Genomic DNA, 20,755 nt, shown 5'->3' on the forward strand with positions numbered 1-20,755 from the left:
TCAATGCACATACGCATAGAGCCATCATTCTTCTTCACAAACAAGATAGGAGCACCCCAAGGTGACACACTGGGCCGAATGAATCCCTTATCAAGAAACTCCTGTAACTGCTCCTTAAATTGTTTCAACTTAGAAGGAGCCATATGATACGGAGGAATATAGATGGGCTGAGTGCCCGAAAATAAATCAATATCTCTATCGGGCGGCATGCCCGAAAGATCAGCTAGAAATACGTCAGGAAAATCCCTCACCACTTGGACTGACTCAACTGTAGGGGTATCAATACTGACATATCTCACATAAGCTAGATACGCGTCACAACCCTTCTCAACCATTCATTGAGATTTAAGAAATGAAATAACTATGTTGGGAGTATACTCTAAGGTACCTCTCCACTCTAATCGCGGTAATCCTGGCATAGCCAGCGTCACGATTTTAGCGTGACAATCAATAATAGCATAATGGGGCGACTACCAGTCCATGCCCAAGATAATATCAAAGTCTACCATGCTGAGTAATAATAAATCGGCTCTGGTCTCAAAACCACTAAGAGCAATCAAACACGACCAATACACGTTATCCACAACAAGAGAATCTTTCACAGGAGTAGACACATAAATAGGGGGAACTCAAAGAATCCCGAGATATGCCCAAATACGGGGCAAAATAAGAGGACACATAGGAATAAGTGGAGCCTGGACCAAATAAGACCGATGCATCTCTATGACAGACCAGAATAATACATGTAATGACAGAGTCGAAAGCAACTGCCTCTGTACGAGTAGGAAGAGCATAATATATGGCATGACCTCCCCCTCTATGGCAACCTCGACCTCCCCGACCTCCACCTCGAGCTGGCTGAGCAGGTGGGGCAGTAGCTGGTGCTGGAATCATAGCCTGAGGACCCGGTGGAGCACGCAATGGCTGAGAAGTCTGTGGAGGTGCACCCCTCCTAAGTCTAGGGCAATCCCTCACCATATAGTGAGTGTCACCACACTCAAAACAAGCTCTCGGAGAGTGTGGCTGATGTTACCGTCTTGGGCCAGGTCTGCTGGACTGACCTCTAAAAGTACCCCATGCAGGAGGTGCACTAGATACTGGCGGTGCATAATAAGGCTCCTAGGGCCTAAAAGGGATTGGAATACCACTGGCGGCTGGAAGAGATGAATGAATGGGGTGACTCCCATAGCCCCTACCATGGCGAACTGCAGCTGGGGCACGAGTACCACTATAAGTGCCAGACTTTCGAGACCCCTTGGCCTCCCTCTCCTCTCTCTCCCGAGCAAGCATACCCTTCAATCTCCAAGCAATACTCACAACCTGCTAGTAAGAAATATCCATCTCCAACTCCCGGGCCATGCTAAGCCTGATACTAGGGTGGAGTCCATCAATAAACCGAAGAACCCTCTCTCGAACTGTGGCAACCAAGGCCGGTGCATGTCGGGCCAAATCACTGAAGCGAACTGCATACTCTGATATAGTCATAGCACCCTGGCGCAACTGCTCAAACTCTGCGCGCCATGCGTCCCTGAGGATCTGAGAGACATACTCTCTTAAGAACATGTCCGAGAACTGAGTCCATGTAAGTGAAGTTGCCTCAGCTGGACTACCCAACTCATAAGCACGCCACCACTGATAGGCTGCTCCTCTAAGCTGGAATGTAGTAAAAGAAACCCCACTCGACTCTGCTACACCCATAGTACGAAGAATATGGTGACAATCCTCTAGAAAACCCTAGGCATCCTCTGACGCCCATCCACTGAAGGTAGGAGGGTGGTACTTCTTGTACCTCTCAAGTCTGAGTTGTTCCGCCTCAGAAACTACTGCCCTAACCTCAGGCTAAGCTGGAGCTACTGGCTACATCAGTATAATCTCTGGAACCTGGTCGACTTGAACCCGCTACTCTGGAGTACCGGCGATGGGAGTCTGTGCTCCTCCCCCAGCCTGAGATGTGGCAGGAGCAAGTGGAATCAATCCAGCCTGAGCTAAGGTGCTGAACATGCTCAGAAACTGGGCTAGACTCTCCTGGAAGGCTGGTGCAGCAACAGGTACCTCAAGTGTCTGCCCTCCAGCTGGAGCTACTGGGTTCCTCCACTATAGCAACTCATGCGAGTGCTCGGGCTGCACCGCATGGACATCCCCAGCCTCTACCCCGGCCCTGGCCCCGGCCCCGGTCTCTCGCGACTCTAGCTGGGGGCGCGGGGTGCCTGGTCATTAGATCTACTTGTACGTGTCCTCACCATATGTGAGAGAATAGAATACAGAAGTTTAGAATTTTGAAGTCAATAATTTCGCATGACAAGGAATCAAAGAAGTGTAATTTTTCCTAACAGTTTCATAGCCTCCCGAAGATAAATAAAGACGTCTCTGTACCGATCTGCGAGACTCTACTAAACCTGCTTGTGACTCACGACACCTATAAACCTAGAGCTCTGATACCAACTTGTCACGACCCAAACTCCCTCCGTATAACGCCGTGACGGCACCTAGTCTCTACGACTAGGTAAGCCTAACAAATTGCGGAAAATACAAAACGAAAATAAAACTTGGCAACTAACAGCAGTGGATAACTGAGTTACTAGTAACAATGCCGCTCGGCATCTACAATAACCAATACTCTATAAATACACAGTCTTCCCAAAACCCAGAACATCATAAGTCACAAGCTACAGAAGGAAACTAGAATCTCTATACACCAGAGTCTAACAAAAGAAGTACGAAAGGTAAATGACATAGGAGAGAATAGAGGGGGACTCCGAGGTCTGCGGACGCAGCAGATGTACCTTGAAGTCTCCGTGCAACAACAAGCACTCTCAGCTAGTAGCGAGGCTGATAAGAAGTACCTGGATCTACACACAAAAACATGTGCAAAAGAGTAGTATGAGTACACCACAAAGGTACCCAGTAAGTGCCAAGCCTAACCTCAGTCGAGTAGTGACGAGGTTAGGTCAGGACCACTAGTAAATAATAAATAAGGCAAGAGAATATACAGTATAATAAGAGACAAGAATTTAACAAAAGGAAACACAGCAAGGCAACAGTACAAAACACAGGGGTAAACCATAGGGGATCTCCTAAGATACCGTCTCGTAGTCCCAAAATGAATATATAGGTATCACTCCCGAAGTACCGCCTCATAGTCTCAAAAGTACATATACAGGGAGAACTCCCGAGGAACCGCCTCGTAGTCTCAAAAGTAAATATATAGGGAGAACTCCCAAGGTACCGCCTCATAGTCTCAGAAGTAAATATGCAGGGAGAACTCCCGAGGAACCGCCTCATAGTCTCAAAAGTAAACACACAGCTCAACCGATAATTACAACAGTTAACAGCAAGATTTCTATAGTTATACTGATAAAGAACAAGAAAAAGCAGGAAATCAACTAGGCATGATTCACAGAGTTCAAATGAGCAGTTAAAGCATGTAGACATGCGATATTAGACTAAACAAGATAACTACACATATTGAAATAGATCAATTAAGAACGAAAACAGACTAATACTCATTTAAACGGTATAACTAAAATTTAAGGAAAAACAGGTTGCTACTCAGTAAAATAAATCGGGTTTTACAACAAATAGCCCGTGTACGTACTCGTCACCTCACGTACATGGCGCTCACATATCACAACCGTACCAAATCCTAAGGGGATTTCTCCCACACAAGGTTAGGCAAGCCACTTACCTCGAACCAAGCTCGATCAATTGGTAACAATGCCTTTTCCATGAATATCCATCTACAAATGGCCCAAATCTAGCCAAAATAATTACATATCATAAATACAACTATAATAGACTAATCTAATTAATGAAATCAAGACTTTAAAAAAATCCCGAAATCCATCCTAAAAAGTTGTCCTGGGCCCATGTCTCGGAATCTGGTAAAAGTCACAAAATACGAACACTCACTCGATCACGAGTTCACCCATACCAAAATTATCAAAATCCGACACCAAATCGCTACTCAATTCCTCAAATCAACTCACCAAATCCCTAACCTCTAACTCCCATTTTTCACCTTAAATACACCCTAACTAGGTGGGAAAATAAATGGGGAAGCAAGATTATTGATCAAAAATAAGCACAAGGGAATTACCTCAAGAAATCTCTCGAAAATGCTCTCAAAAATCACCCTAAACCGAGTTTGCAAAGTCCAAAATGACAAAAATCATGAAGCCCTTCCGGTTTAAACACTGCCCAGGTATTTCCGCACCTGCGGAGCCTAGGCTCGTACCTGCACGTGCGCTTGTACGGAAAAATGAGCGCTTCTGCGTAAACCACTTATTCCCCTCTACCTCCGCACCTGCGATGAAGGGGCCGCACCTGCGGAATCCTGTCCGCTTCTGCACTCTCACTTTGCACCTGCGGGCAGTCTTGCGCAGGTGCGATTACACCAGAACCAGCCCAGCACCAGAAAATCTTCCAAGTCCAAAAATGATCTGATAACCATCCAAAACTCACCCGAGGCCCCCGGGACCTCAATCAAACATACCAACAAGTCCTAAAACACCATACGAACTTAGTCGAGCCTTTAAATCACATCAAACAAAGCTAAAAACACGAATTACACCTCGATTCAAGCCTAATGAACTTCAAAGTTCCAAACTTCCACAACTGATGCCCAAACCTATCAAACCACGTCCGATTGACCTCAAATTTTTTACACAAGTCATATTCGACATTACGGACCTACTCAAACTTCCGGAATTGGAATCCGACCCCGATATCAAAAAGTCCACTACTGGTCAAACTTCCCAAAAATTCAACTTTCGTCATTTCAAGCCTAATTTAGCTACAGACCTCCAATTCACATTCCAAACATTCTCCTAAGTCTAACATCACCTAACGGAGCTAACGGAATCGACGAAACTCCATTCCGGAGTCGTCTTCACACAATTTCAACTACAGTCAAAATCCTAAGTCTTAATCCTCCGTTTTAGGGACTAAGTGTCCTAATTCACTCCGAAACCACAACAACAACCTCTCGGCAAGTCACATAAGAAGAAAAAGATACGGGGGAAGCAGTTAATAGGGGATCAGGGCTAATACACTCAAAACAACTGGCCGGATCATTACAGTTACTTGACACACACTTCTTCCTTTAAATATCCATTGAGGAAGGCACTCTTGACATCCATCTTGTGAAGGGTGAATTCCATGTAAGCAGTAAAAGCTATGAGGAGTCTTATTGCTTCCAACCTTGCAACTGGAGCAAAGTATTCATCATAGTCTATGCCCTTTTCTTGGCTATATCCTTGAACCATCAATCTTGCCTTGTTCCTTGTAACTGTTCCATCTTCATCAAGTTTGTTTCTGAAGACCCATTTTGTGCCAATTACTGATCTGTCCTTGGGTCTTGGTACCAGATGCCAAACTTGACTCCTTTCAAATTGGTTGAGTTCATCTTGCATTGCATTTACCCAGTCTGCATCTTGCAAAGCCTCAGCAACATTTTTAGGTTCAATAAGAGATAAGAAGGCATCAAAAGCACAAAGAATTTTTTAATGAAAATCTAGTTTTGATTCAAGAGGTTGGATCAGTGATTATGTTCTCAATGAGATGAGAACTTTGATACTTGTAAGATTTTACAACCAACTGGTTTCCCCATGATGTTCCTTCAATGCTTTGTTGCTGTGGAACAGGTTCATGGACAGGTTCCCTTGAGGTTTGAAAGTCATTTCCTCTTTGTTATATTCCCCCTGTCATGTTGCCCTGGGTGGAAGAACATGTTCCATCACTTGTTCCTTCCTCTAGTGCAGCTTCAGTCTGGGCTATGGTTTCATTTGAGTTTCTTACCAGCCCAATTGCTTCATCATCATGTTCCTGCCTCTCAGAAAGAATGTTAGTTTCATCAAAAACCATATGAATACTTTCTTCTACACACATAGTTCTTTTGTTATAGACCTTATGAGCTTTTCTATGTGAAGAATATCCCAAGAATACTCCATCATCACTTCTGGGATCAAACTTACCTAGGCAGTCTTTACCATTGTTGTGCACAAAGCACTTGCATCCAAATACCCTAAGATGGGATATGTTTGGTTTTCTCCCTTTAAGTAACTCATAGGGAGTCTTCTCTACAAGAGGTCTAGTCATGCACCTATTTATAATGTAGCATGCAGTATTTACAGCTTCTGTCCAGAAGCTATGTGGCAGTTTACTAGAAAGAAGCATACTCCTAGCCATATCTTCAAGTGTCCTATTCTTTCTTTCAACTATTCCATTTTATTGTGTAGTCCTAGGCGCAAAAAAACTATGATCTATGCCATGCTTATCACAAAATTCAACAAATTTAGCATTTTCAAATTCAGTGTCATGATCAGACCTAATTGAGTCAAGTTGATTACCTGGTTGTTTCTGAGTTTTTCTAACAAAAGAAGTAAACATATCAAATGCTTCATCTTTAGATATTAAAAACAATGTCCAAGTAAACCTAGAGTAATCATCAACAAGCACCATCACATATCTTTTACCACATCTGCTTAATGTTCTCATTGGACCACAGAGATCCATATGGACCAATTCCATCGTCCTGGTGGTGCTTACCACTTTCTTGCATTTAAAAGAGGATCTTACCTGCTTCCCACTTACACAAGCCTCACAAACTTTGTCTTCCTTGAACTTGATGTTAGGCAACCCTATCACCAGGTCCTTGGAGACTAATGTGTTGAGTTGACTCAGACTTGCATGTCCAAGTCTCTTGTGCTAAAGGAGGGGATCATTGTCCAACATACTTAAGAAAATGAGTTTATTTTCTGAAAGTGTGGACAAATCTACAATATATATATTGTTCACTCTTTTTCCCTGCAAAACAATCTTGTCAGTGGTAAGATTAATCACAAAACATTTGGTAGAGGTGAATGCTACCAAGTTACCTCTATCACACAGTTGTGATATACTAATTAGACTGTATTTTAGGCTATCTATCAAGTAGACATTCTCAATAGAGTGAGAATCAGTCTTACCTACCTTTCCAACCCCAATGATCTCACATTTCTTCCATTTCCAAAGGAGACATTACCTCCTTTGAGGTCCTCAAGTGAAAGGAACTTGTTTTTGCTTCCTGTCATGTGCTTTGAGCTGCCACTATCCATGTACCATATTTGGCTGCTCCCCTTCACTTGGACCTGCAAAAGAAAATTAGGGGTTAGTCTTAGGAACCCAAACTAGTTTGGGTCCCTTTCTATAGGCAAAAGGATAAATCACATTCTTTTTAGCCCAACTTGGCAACCTATTTTTCCCTTGAACAAAATTTTTGTTCTTTTGACTTGCCTTCTCTTTTGCAGTACATTTACTTTTATAGTGACCAGTGTTACCACAGTGTGTGCAAATCTTGTTCTCAGGGAGTGTGAGGTACTTGCTTTTTGGATCCCACTTAGGTGAAGATTTCCCAAAGCCAAGTCATTTTCTATTGCTACTATGATGTTCTTGTAGCCATGAAAGTGCATCAGAGGACCAGTTCCATTTACATGTTCTATCAAGCTCATGTTTAACCTTTGTTAAGTCCTCTTTCAAAACTCTTACATTTTCTTTCTTTTTGTATAGCTCATCTTTAACCTTCCTTAAGTCATCCTCTAGGTTGAGTTGTATATCACTTGCTATCTCTTTTCCTGTCCCTAACTTTAACTTTATATTTTCAGATCTAAGTTCTAAGACATTTGATTCAAATGCATGAACCTGGTTCTTTAATGCAGTATTTTCACTTATAGTCTCACAAACCCTAAGTTCCAGGTTCTTACACTTTGCTTTCAAAATCACACATTCCTTAGACAAATGTTCCTTTTCATTGTTTACATCCTCAGATTCATCAATGAAATCTAGAAGTAATTCAGATAGCCTTTCTTTAGATAAAAATTTAATCTTGTCTTTGAGATGAATTGAACTTACCTCGGATTCCTCATCAGATTCTCCAATGGCCATAAGTGCTTGTTCATCTCCATCTTCATCATTTGAGCTTTCATCTGAGCTTTCTTCCCAAGCAGCAACCATAGCCTTTGTTGATCCTTTGTTCTTCTTGGGTTGAACCTGTTCCTTCTTTCTATTTCTTCGTTCAGCTCTTTCCTTCTTCCATTCAATTTTCCATTGAGGGCAGTTCTTGATGTGGTGATCAGTCTTACCACACTTGTAGCATCCCTCATTGGTTTGCCTTTCAGGAACCTTTGATTTGTTGTAGCTTCCATTTCTTGAAGGACCCCTTACTCTCTTTAGGTACTTCTTGAAGTCCTTTGTGATCATAGCCATTTCATCATCTTCTAGATCAGAACCTTCAGTGATTCTGAGTGTCAGGCTCCTTTTCTTCTTGGGTACATCCATCTTCATGGTTTTCCTTCTAAGTTCATAAGCAGTGAGATTTCCAATTAGCTCATCCAACTTAAGAGTGGCAATATTCTTTGATTCCTGAATGGCAGTGATTTTGCTCTCCTAAGTAACTGGCAGAACCCTTGTCAAAATCTTCTCAACTCTTCCTTCTTCAGGAATAAACCTTCTAAGAGACTTAAGTTTATTTGTCAATGTGGTGAACCTTGTATACATCTCTTGGATGGTTTCCCTTTCCTTCATGGTGAAATTCTCATATTGAGAATATAGTAGCGTTCCTCTGGACCTCTTCACTTGAGGTGTTCCTTCATGGGCCACTTGCAAAGTGTCCCAAATTTTCTTAGCAGTGGTACAACTTTGAATTCTGTTGTACTCGTCTGGACCAAGTCCACACACAAACCATTTTTTTTCCTTAGCATTCTTCTCCCATTTCCTCAAGTCCTCAGCAGTGCAGTCAACTCTTATTTTTGGCACATCTACTCCTTCAATATTTTTCTTCATGGTAGCTAGGGGACCATCAGTGACAATGTCCTATAGCTCATAGTCCTCTCCTATGATGTGGTCTCTCATTCTGTTTTTTCACCAGGAGTAGTACTGGCCGTTGAAGAGTGGTGGCCTAGCATTGGATTGTCCTTCCCAGTTTTTAGGTGGTGCACTCATCTTGATCTTCTCCTAAGGTGTTAGCCTCTTCAAGGATAACCAGCTCTGATACCAATTGATATTTTATACTTCAATACCACACAAGAGGGGAGGGGAGATTTGTGTGGTGCTTGATTTTCGCGTGCACTGGATTATCGAAGGATATGGTTCTTCTATGCGTTCCTTACACTACAGTTGCGGAATAAATAATGCAAAAAGTAAAGAACACAAAGATTTTTACGTGAAATACACCCAACTCAAAAGGTGAAAAAACCATGGCCTACTGCCCAATAGGATTTTTCCTAAACACTTCACTACAACTCTGAGCCAACAACAAAGTTTACAAACTCTTGCAAACCCTAAGGATTACCTCTAACCCTTGTAGCAACCAGCCACATGCTGTTGCGACTGCTTCAAGTTAACTCTAACTTGAACAATACAACTAGAGTTTACAACCTCTTGCAAACCTAAGGATTAACTCTAACCCTTATAGCAACATGCCACATGTTGTTGCGACTACTTCAAGTTAACTCTAACTTGAATGATACAACTCGGGTACCTAGTAGAATTTGCTTCTTAGAAAGCTAAAAGGTACAACTCAAAATGCCTACTACACTTTGAACTAGAAATAAAGAAAGACACATAAAACTCTTTATGGAGATGGTTCCTCAATCTGGTTCGTGTAGCTTTAGGATTGCACTCTTAAATCTCACAGGAATTGCTCACAAAATGCCTTGCTATTTTGCTCTCAATTCATGCTTAACTTCACTATGTCTCTCTCACAGGAATTGCTCACAAAATATCTTGCTATTTTGCTCTCAATTCGTGCTTAACTTCAGTATGTGTGCATTACCTGTAAAAGAGAACACAACTGATATATATAGAGTTAGTAAATAAAGATTAACTAGAAGTCTAATGCTTTACTCTTCCTTGGTGGAAGAGTTCTAGTTATCTTCAACTTCTAACTCTTTCCTTATCTTGGATAGAGTTCTCTTCAAGTAAGGAGTCCTGCTCCTTATCAAATATGCAACCTTTTCGTTCAGGGATTAGCAGAAATAACCACTTATACTTATCCCTTTCACGTGCATATCTGTTGCTTGATTCTGCATGTCACATGTGTACATTGTCCATGGACCTGATTCATGCATGTGTTCCTTTGTCAATCATCAAAATCAAAACCGCTTAGGCCAACAGAAACAGACTACATAGAATTAGAATAATAAATATTTTGTAAAATAACATCAATTATGTAGATGCTAGAAAACCTGGGAATTAATCTTTTTTACGGAGAGGCAAACAGTGTTGCCAATGTATTAGTAAAGCATAGAGGCAGCATTGAAGTATTCGAAAGCTTAAAGAATTAAGAGCTCCCATCTTTTGATTTACCAGCTTTTGTCCATTACTATAAGAAACCTTTATTTCCCTAGAATTGTTAAGTTCTATAACGTCTAGTTTTTATTAATAACTAGTAAATCTATCCGCGCTTCGCGTGGTATAGAAATCATAAGTAAATTTACAATATTTTTGTTGTTGTAAATTAGTTTAGGTAGGAGGAGACCAAAAATTTCATGTATGTCTATACATACAAAACTAATTTCTATAAATAAATTAAGTAACAAATGTAAACATTTTCTTTAGAAATATGAGTTCAAATTAATGTTAGGTAATCAAGTTAAAAATTTAATAACTTAAGAAATCACAAGACCAAATTTAGCCTCGATTATGTAATTAGAAGACAACAAACTAAAATTATATAAAATGATAGCAGTGACTTACTTATCTATTATAAATTGTAATGATTTTTAACTTGTGGACATGCTTAATTTTAAAACGGGTTTGTCGAATATAATTAATTACCGGCGGCAGTCCAAATATATACATTGTTTATGTATATATTAAGTACACTCTATGTATATTTATACTTAATATACAAAATATATATATTTGTCTGCTATTATTTTTTGGAGAGAGGAATATGAATAATTCCTCAGTTAAAATTCTAAATAAAAAAAGGAATACCACAATTCGTAGAAAAATATGAAAATACTTTCAATTCGTTGATTATGTAAAAAGAAATTGTCACCATTTAAGGAAAATACATAAACCAACTCTAAAGAATAAGAGCGGGCCACCCCTTTATTTCCCCGTCCGACAGGAAGGCTAAGGTTTCATTTTTAAAATAAATCTGTCATGGGTGTAAAGGGAGATATTCACTTTGTTGTTACATGAAAATATTCTTTCTTGAGAATAGAAATGAAATAAATCTAATCAAAGGAAGAGTACGCTATGTGTCCTAACAACTACCGAATTCTTACATTATATCTATTTTATTCTTGATTAACATTGTTATTTTTCTGAAATTTTGTGATAAAATGTTAAGCAACCAATTAAAAGGAAAAGAAAAGATTATACCATGACATCTAAGAAGCTAACGTAGTAAAAATCAAAGGGAAAAAAAGGTTATACCACAGTTGCTATCCCTTCTCATCATAACACATTTTTGGGGTGCTACTCGCGTTCTCCCTTCACCTTGAGTTTGTAGTATCGCTTCTTTTTTCTGTCTTCTTCAATTTTAATGCAAGTTCTTCTTTTGACCCTTTACTTATAAGAAACAAATGATGGTAGAGATTTTTGGGTTGTCTTATAGGAGTTTACAATAAACAGTTATTTATTCATACAAATTAATGAATTATGATGACGTTTTATCCCTCTAATAGGAGTACAAGAAACGTTTATTTCTTTAATGGAGTATCCTTTTGGCTTTTTAACATGAATTGAATGAAAAGAGTGAAGGGAGAAAAATGAAAATACACCGCAAAACAGATGGATCGTCAGAAAGATAAAAGGGAAACCAATAACCAAATGGATAATTTGAGTTTAATGGGCAAATAAATACTCAAAATGGAGGTAAAAAGACCTCATAAGCCATAACTTCGTCCCATGTGACTGTTAATATGGCGTCGAACAAAACGTTGTGACCGTTGGTCAAATAGGGAATTTATTACTTTAAACAAGTAGATTTCACCTCACAAACTTCATTTTCTTTTTCTTTTTTCGTTTACCCTTCACCTGATTAAGATTTTTCTTTTTACTATCTCATCTACATTAGTGGCAGAGCAGCATAGACTTAAAGGTGGTCAATTGAATATTTATTGTTGGAAATTTATATCGTGTATAAATTTAAAAAAAAAATTATATACATATATAAAATTTTAAAACTCTTGAACGCTCTTAAAGAAATTCTTAAGACGTTATTTTGTTCATTTCCTGCCTACATTCCTCTAGCAACTTAATTTCAAAGACTAAAAATCCAACAACATAAATCTCTTTCTTTTTTATTAATTTTCCTATTTTTATCAACCAATCGGGGCGGATTCACATAATCGGGTATGGGTTCCTCGAAATCCAGTAATATTTGTCTCGATCCGGTATTTATCTTAAGCAATTTATTAAGTTATTAGGACTTAGATAGGATCTTAGTTTTAAGATGTGGTCTTGGTTTAGTGGTATGAAGAGCTCATGTGGAACTTAGGTTTCTCACTTCCTTGATTGATGCGAGTTCGAATCCGTTTAAGCACTTTTGACCTTTTCCGTTTGTTTTTATCACAACTTTACAAAACTCGGTCCTACTAGCTTTTTTTAAATAAAAAAAAAACAACATAATAAATGACTAAAGTCAAACTAAAGGTAATGTTTATATTTATATATTGTGTTTAAGTGATTCATTAGTTTTTAAATATATGCGGAGACACTGGAAGGGTGTTAGATCTTCGACAGAACTAAGTCTTCTCGCGGTTGAAGATCTAGGGCATCGATCCGAGATTGAATTAAATATCGCTCCTCATTCCTTAGCTCGATTATTATGGTATATTGACTTGAGGTTAGGAACCTATTGTTGGGCTATCTGGATATTTCGCCTCAGGCCCAAAACATAAAAACATAAGTGGCCCATAGCATTTATTTTGTATTAGTTGACATTTGTAATAGTTAGTCTGTTTTGTTTAGTTTAGCCAATTTTACTTCTGTACATATTGTAAAGACTGGTTAAATGCTTTGTATATAAGTGAAGGAGGCCCAAAGTGTAAAGGCTGGTCAGTGTTATTCACTCAGAACACTTTCTCTCCTCTCTCATGTTCTCTCGAACATTTCTCATGAAACCCTACCCAAATTTCGCAAATTTCAATTGATTTAGCATGTTAATATGGTATCAGAGCATGGATCCAGATTGATCTCGTGATTCTGAATCGTCCGATATTTTCCTCGATAGGTTTTGTGAAGGTTCTGTCTCTTAAGCTTGTTCGATGGGTTTCAAAAATCTCAATTTTTTGGTGGATTCTTCTGCTTTGCTGTGTATTCTCTCTATTTCTTCAAGAGTTTGGTTCAATTTTTCTGTTTCCGCTGCTGTTGATTCAATTTTGGAGCTAAGATTTTGGAGTATTTTTTGAAGTTAAGGTTTCGCGATTGGGGCTGATTTGTTTTTGAATTTTGATGAGATTGGTTACATCATTCCTTTCTCTCAAGCCTAAGTTTCTGTTTTGTTTGTTAATTGCTTAATCTGCTATTGAAATTGTGGTGTCTCTTGCTTTTATCATGGTAGCACTGGTACTGACTCTATCGATTCGCCTAGTCCTTTGTTACTGCATCCTTCTAATATACCTGGTATCTCTCTAGTTCACATGCTATTTTCTGGCTCTAGTTTTGGTAGGTGGAAGAGGAGTGTTATTGTATCCGTGTCTGCTAAGAATAAGATTGCGTTTGTTGATGGTTGACGAGCGCAAAACACAATATAAAATTATCGCTCGCTAGTCAAAGATAGTATAGTTTAATTATCGTCTCCACATAGATTGGATCTAAATAATGTTCGAAGAGTCTTCAGTTAATTACTATCCAGAAAAATTAACACTCGATTTGATGACTATTGCTATGATTACTACTAAAAATTAAGCAAGTGACAGTTGATCACAAAAGACAGCAGATGAGCAAGAAGAAATATCAATGAGAGAAATAAGGGTATTTGATTAGATATGTGCAAGATAATTGACTCGGGATCCAATTCTTGAGTTAATTCACTCTATAATACTGTTGATTCTCACGAATTCAACAGATAATCAGATTACACTTGAAGTTAATGTTCCTCTTTCGATTAAACGTTAATTTTAGTAATTAATCCAATTGAAGCACGGTAAATAATTGCAACAATAAAATGATGATTATGATCTAAAAGGTAACTTCTCACGGCTATTTCCCTATTTTCTAGTTCGATTAACAATTCAAGAGGCTCTTTCGATTACCTTTATGAATCACAAATTTAAACTAGAGCATAAGATGTAAAGCAATTCAATATAATGCTCCTCTTTCGATTAAGCAAAATAAGAACTAACTCCACAATACGAATTAAAACTCCATCAATTCATTCTAAACAATAATCAAGAATCAAATCCCTAATCAAGTTATCAAAACATCATATCTGTCATCACCCTAATGAAAATTACTCCATAACAATGGAGTAATACATCTCAAATAAGTTTAAGAACAAAGAAAATATCAAAGCTTCTGATTTTGATACAAACTCCCGTATGCACCGATTGTAGGTTGTATATTTGATGAATTCTTGAGTCTTCTTTCCTTTGTTGGTTTTCCAATCTTTCGTAGGTCAGAAGTCCCCTCAAAATCGTATTTTTTGGTTTATTTATACCATGTAGAAACAAGCCCGAGCGAACTACCCTTTCCTAGCCGAACTTGGAGATTACTCTGCCAAATTTGCACAGCCGCGACGTGCGCTGCGGCGCGCCATGCAGCGCGCTAGTGAGGATTTTCAGAGAGCTCGCATTTTTCTAGTCAGGCCATATTTGCACTGCCGCACGACGCCTCGCGGCGCCCCATGTTGCGCGGTAGTGGATTTTCCTCAGAGTGAATTCATGCGTTCACTTTTTGATACCCAAACTTGGTCCTCGACCCCCAAACATGAACTCGACCTAATTTCTTGGGCTTCTACTCAAACTTCAAAGCTCCAACTTGTTCGATTTCGCTCCAAATTACCTAAATAGCTCAGAATCATTTCCTACAAGGTATAAAACACGTAATAAGTATAATTCACTATCATTTAAGCTCAAACACACGTAAAATATAATAATTAGAGTGCAATATTACAGCTAAAATACGGGTTTCTAGCCTACCATCAACACCCCACACTTAGACTATTGCTCGTCCTTGAGCAATCAAACTGCACTTTACCTAGAGACGACCTTTTCATTAAATAACATCCCTAACACATCATGCCAAGAATGTTTAAAATAAACTAAGCACCCTATCATAACATCCTGACCTCAGGACTCGACTCAAAAGCACCACGTATTTTTCACAACTTGTTCACTTACTCTAACACAGAGGTCAAAGATTTTACCCTACCTTCACAAGTCATGTGCCCTCACACAAACAATAGAGAGTAGTTCCATATACAACAAAGTTCAAAAGCAGTTAGGACTCAAGATAGAAAGAATTCGCTAACTTTCAAAAATAAAATTCATGCGCCACAAAAGACATACCATATGCTTGCCCGTAGTGTAATACTCTACTAATTTAGCTCATTCAGTCAAGGATCAAGTATGACTTTAATTGGTTGTAATATAGGTTTCGGGTCGGGTAGGATATATTTGGATATAGTAACTATACCTCCCTAAGCACTTTAATACATATACATTAATAATAACACCCCACACTTGTGTGGAACCAAACCCCAACCTTCACACATAATCGTATCAAGCTCCCAATTTTTTTAAGCACACACACGATGAGAACTAACACTAACAAGGAATCATTCTCTTTATACTATATACAAATACCAATATTTTTTTCTTTTTCTAGATTCTGATATTCTCTTCTTCTTTTTTTCTTTCGATTCCCTACAAGTGATTTTCAAAACATTTTTTCTCAACAGCGTACCTTCCCCTTTTCTATAGTTCCACTCAAAAATCCAACCATACCTTCACCTAGCTTTCACAAGCTCATAACAACTCAAGTGCTCAACAGAGGTCTATGGTTCAAACAGATAGTCAATTCAAATAAAGGGGTTAGGCTTGTAGTGTGGTTGCCAAAGAAATAGAATTACAAGCTCAAAGGGGCTAACTAAGATAAACATTAATTAGGTGGGCAAAAGCATATATTTAGCTCAACAAAGAAATGCCTATATCACTTTCTAGACTGAACAAGACTGCTATTTCGCTTTGCAAATATACAGGGCAAGTTCTAGACATCAACTGACATACACATAATATCAATGAAAACCTCACTCACACATTGGCACATAACTCACTCAGAATCAGATCTTTCCCGACTCTCTAGTCAAAGCAGTTAAGCAGAGTTACAATCAAGCAATTTAAGGCACTTATCTAATAGTCAAGAACTGAGCCTAGGCGTCATAACTAAGGCACTCACCACTCTCAAGGCATATGCAGTCAAGGGTAATTGCTTCAAATTAGCACTACGACTCAAGATTCTTTACTCCTATAAAAAAATAACTAACTATATCTGGTTCAAGTAAAACCTCTTGGAAAAGAACCGCGGCACAAAGAAAAACTAAGGGAGAATTACTACACTACCTAAGAAAGTAAAATAAAATAGACTAAAATAAAACAAAGGACATGTTTTTGGATTTTCAAACTACTTTAATTTTTTTTTCTTTTTTTCTTGTTCGACTTCAAATCCCTTAAGAAGCCAGTTGACGAAATCCATCGCCGGGAAGAGTCAAAACTAAACAGTTAATTACTAACTATTACATTCTGATAGAATTCAGAGTTATGATTACAGACCATATATCTAAGAAAGAAAGAAAGAAATCAAACAAAACCAACTGGCAAATAGAAAACAAGTACAAATACAATCATCTAGGAGTACCCCATACTTGAGAAATGGTATTGTCCCCAATGCGAAATAGTAAAATAAGAGTGAAAAGGAAACTCCCTGAGGCCCATGGCCTACTCCTAATCGATACTCTCAAAAGTGCGCAAGTACTCTTCATCATCAGAGGGAACAAAGTTGGCATCCTCATCTGGTGGCATCTGTACTCCAGCGGTTAAGCCCAATCACTGTTGCGTGAACGCGGAGAGTGGATGGTCCTCCTGCAGCTCTGCCAAGTCAACCTCCCCCCGAGCAGTGCGGAGGCGTATATCAGCAAAACACAGTTGCAGTGTCTCCTCAACACGAACAAATCTCTATCTACATGAACAACAGCAATAGGAAAGTCTGTTACAACTGTGACATCAAAAGGCTTAAGAGGTCGCAAAATCGGAATCTGCCGATCATAATGGAACTCCTCCTCCACATGGGAGGTCCTCAGAAGCCACGTGATCATACTCGGGAAATATAGGTGGCGGGCACCAAGTGGTCGTACTCGAGAGATGTGCTCAAGCATAATCTTACCCATATCAAACTTCGTCCGAGTCGAAATAGCATAAATGAGACACACCTTCAACCGGGAGACATCAGTGTCGTTCTGGGTGGGCATGATCTTTGCATTAATCAAACGAAGAACGACTCTGGCGGGATGCTGGAAATGGAACTTCGTCATGTCCTTGTGGAACTCATTAGCATCTCGCGTCTATGTGAAAAAAGATCCTGCGCTACACAGCTGGCGTCTAATATCAGGATAAGGGGGCTGATGCGGCAACCTCAAAAACAACTTATGCGAATGCTCCGTGAATCCCATAATCTTATTTATTACCCGAGAAGAAAATGGGATCATCCTGCCTCGCACCTCCACTTCATACAATGCATCTAAATTGGCCTCAGGTTGCTAGTTAGCATAGAACTCCTTAACCATGTTCATACTCACCGACTCACCGGGACGGAACAAGCTTTCAAAACCCATGTATCTGATGTTGTTGTAAATCCCCGAGTATTTCCTGGCTAGCTTACCATCATCAATTGTGAATTCTGGGTCGGGACCCACCGCCAGAACAAAGGTCCGGTACCACATCCTCGCATAAGCTGGCACAGCCCGAATGCCATACTTGCAGCCTGGCACTATATCTGCATCAGGATCAATACGCTCCTCTTCCTCCCTCACTAGGGCGGGGGAGGTGCCCGCCTACCTCTTCGATAGCTACTAGAGGCAACCTCTGAGGTACCTATGTTAGAACATTTGCTAGGACAGCGAGACATTGTACCTGCACAAGACGAACAACATTAGCCGCAACACTTCAAACATAAACAGGACCAAACGGGGTAACCACCCTACACTTATGTTATTGGCATGTTCACAAGTACAATATATGTCGGGGATTCAAACTACCCCATTGAAAGCATATCGCGAGTAATTAACAACCCCCCTGACCACCAACATAACCTTACAACATCATAATCACAGACTACACTAGTGTAAAAGACAAAATTAAGAAGCTAAACTAGTAATTAAGAAAAGAAGCATAAGAAATTAGTCTAATCTATTACTACAAAATTTACGATATAATACAACAATATGCAGGTACTTAGCATGAATCGGTCACCCCATTTAGCACCTAGCAACACATTAGCACGGGGCGGTCAATCAATTAGCGCTCGAGGCTAACAAATTAAAGTTTCACAACATACGAACATGACCTCCCACCCCACAATTATCATCTCGCATCACATCCCACAAAGCACTTCCCTTCAAAATTAGCAACACTACACAATTTTTTGTCACTAAGGAATTTCAACAAACACCTTGTGGGTATATCTTTTACTTTCTTATTTTAAATCAAAGTGGGTTAGAATCACCATACAAACTCCCGTAATTACCCATAATCATAATAGCAATGAAAATCCATAATTTCATACAAGAATATTCGACCAAAATAAAAAAAAAATAGCTAAAAAATAAGCACAAAATAAAATACCTAGGGTTAGAGAACTTAAACTCAAATTACTAAATTCTACAATTAAATACTACAAGTAAGAGAAGGGGAACTTACCTTGAAATTGGAGTGGTAAAGGTGAGGAGTTGGAGTGGAAGGAAATTGAAGAAGAAGAGTGGCATTTTGGGTGAGAGAGAGAATAGTTGGGAGTAGTAAGGTGAAAGAATGGGAACAGAAGGAAGGGGGTCGGGGGTGTTAGAGTTCAGGTGTTTTTAAAAAAAATTATAATAATTGTTTTTCCATAAATTAGTACTATCGTTTTGTTGGGTGTGGCGCCCCATGCGGCGTGGTAGTGGCATTTTCCAGAGAGTAGATTCTGTCAGACTTTGCTCGTTTAGCCTAGCGCAGTGCCCCATGCAGCACGGCAAGCCAATTTTCTCAGTCCCGATTTGTTTTCCCACTATTTTAGCCTACGGGTCGCACTTCGACTCTATTTTGCACTAAATTTGTGTTCGATTCATGCTCTTATCTGTTAAAACAATTACCAAAACTCCTAAACTCTAATAATCCTAAATTACCATTATCTAACTAGTCTACAAAAGCAATAAAGAGGGTTAGAAGTAGTTCTGAGTTATAGTCGTCAGCTTGACTCTGTCACTTAGGCTCACTTGATCACGATGCTGGAGGATTGCTTGTCAAATCCTCTAGCAAGGTATTGTTTCAAACTGTGCCCATTCACCTTAAAACTTTCATTCCCTTCTTCATCCTGTATTTCAATGGTGCCATACGGTGAGACGTGTTTCACCACATACGGACCTGTCCATCTTGATTGGAATTTTACGGGGAACAACCTAAGTCTACTATTATATAGTAAGACTCTGTCCCCTTCATGAAACTCTTTTGGCTTAATCAGACTATCATGCCACCTTTTTGTCTTTTCCTTAAAGATTCATGTATTTTCATATGCGTCCAGTCTAAACTCCTCCAATTCGTTCATCTGCGACAACCTATGTTTACCTGCAAGACTAAGATCAAGATTAAGCATCTTAATTGCACAATAAGCTTAATGTTCTATCTCAACAGGAAGATGACACGATTTTCCATATACTAATTTGAATTGTGAAATCCCTATGGTTGTTTTGAACGCAGTTTTATATGCCCATAAAGCTTCATCCAACTTTGCAGGCCAATCCTTATGAGAAGCACTAACCGTCTTTTCAAGAATTCATTTAAGTTCATGATTAGCCACTTCAACTTTCCCACTAGTTTGGGCATGGTACGGGGTTCCTATTTTGTGTGTGACCCCATACTTAGATAACAATGCAACGAACTATTTGTTCACGAAGTGCTACCCATTGTCACTGATAATCACTCGAGGTGTGCCAAAGCGGGTAAAGATGTTCTTCCGTAGGAACTCACACACCACCCGAGCATCATTGGTCCTAGTAGGAATTGCTTTGACCCATTTAGATATGTAGTCAATGGCAACTATGATATACTCATATGAATAAGATGATAGGAACGGACATGAAGTTAATGTCTCAAACGTCAAAAATTTCACATACTAAAATGGAGCTAAGTGGCATCTCATCCCTCTTGCTAATGTTACCTTCCCTTTGACACTTGTCACATGTAGCTACATTCGCCCGTGTGTCCTTGTACAAAGTAAGCCAATAGAAACTGGCTTCCATGACCTTTGCTGCAGTGCGGTTTCCACCATAGTGTCCTCTAGCTGCTTTATCATGGCAATGAGAAAGAATGCTTGACATCTCTCCTTCAGGCACACACCTTCGAATCACACCATCTGCACACTGGTTAAACAAGAAATGGTCATTCCAAAAATAACGTTTTCCTCACCTTGAAGCTTCCTTCTTTGATCATGAGAGAAGTCACGCGGTAGCCATTCACTAGCCAAAACGTTGGCTACATCAGCATACCAAGGCGGTCTTTCGGAGACCGCAGCAATG

This window comes from Nicotiana tabacum, chromosome 19 (genome assembly GCF_000715075.1).
Source record: "Nicotiana tabacum cultivar K326 chromosome 19, ASM71507v2, whole genome shotgun sequence".
Lineage (NCBI taxonomy): Eukaryota > Viridiplantae > Streptophyta > Magnoliopsida > Solanales > Solanaceae > Nicotiana > Nicotiana tabacum.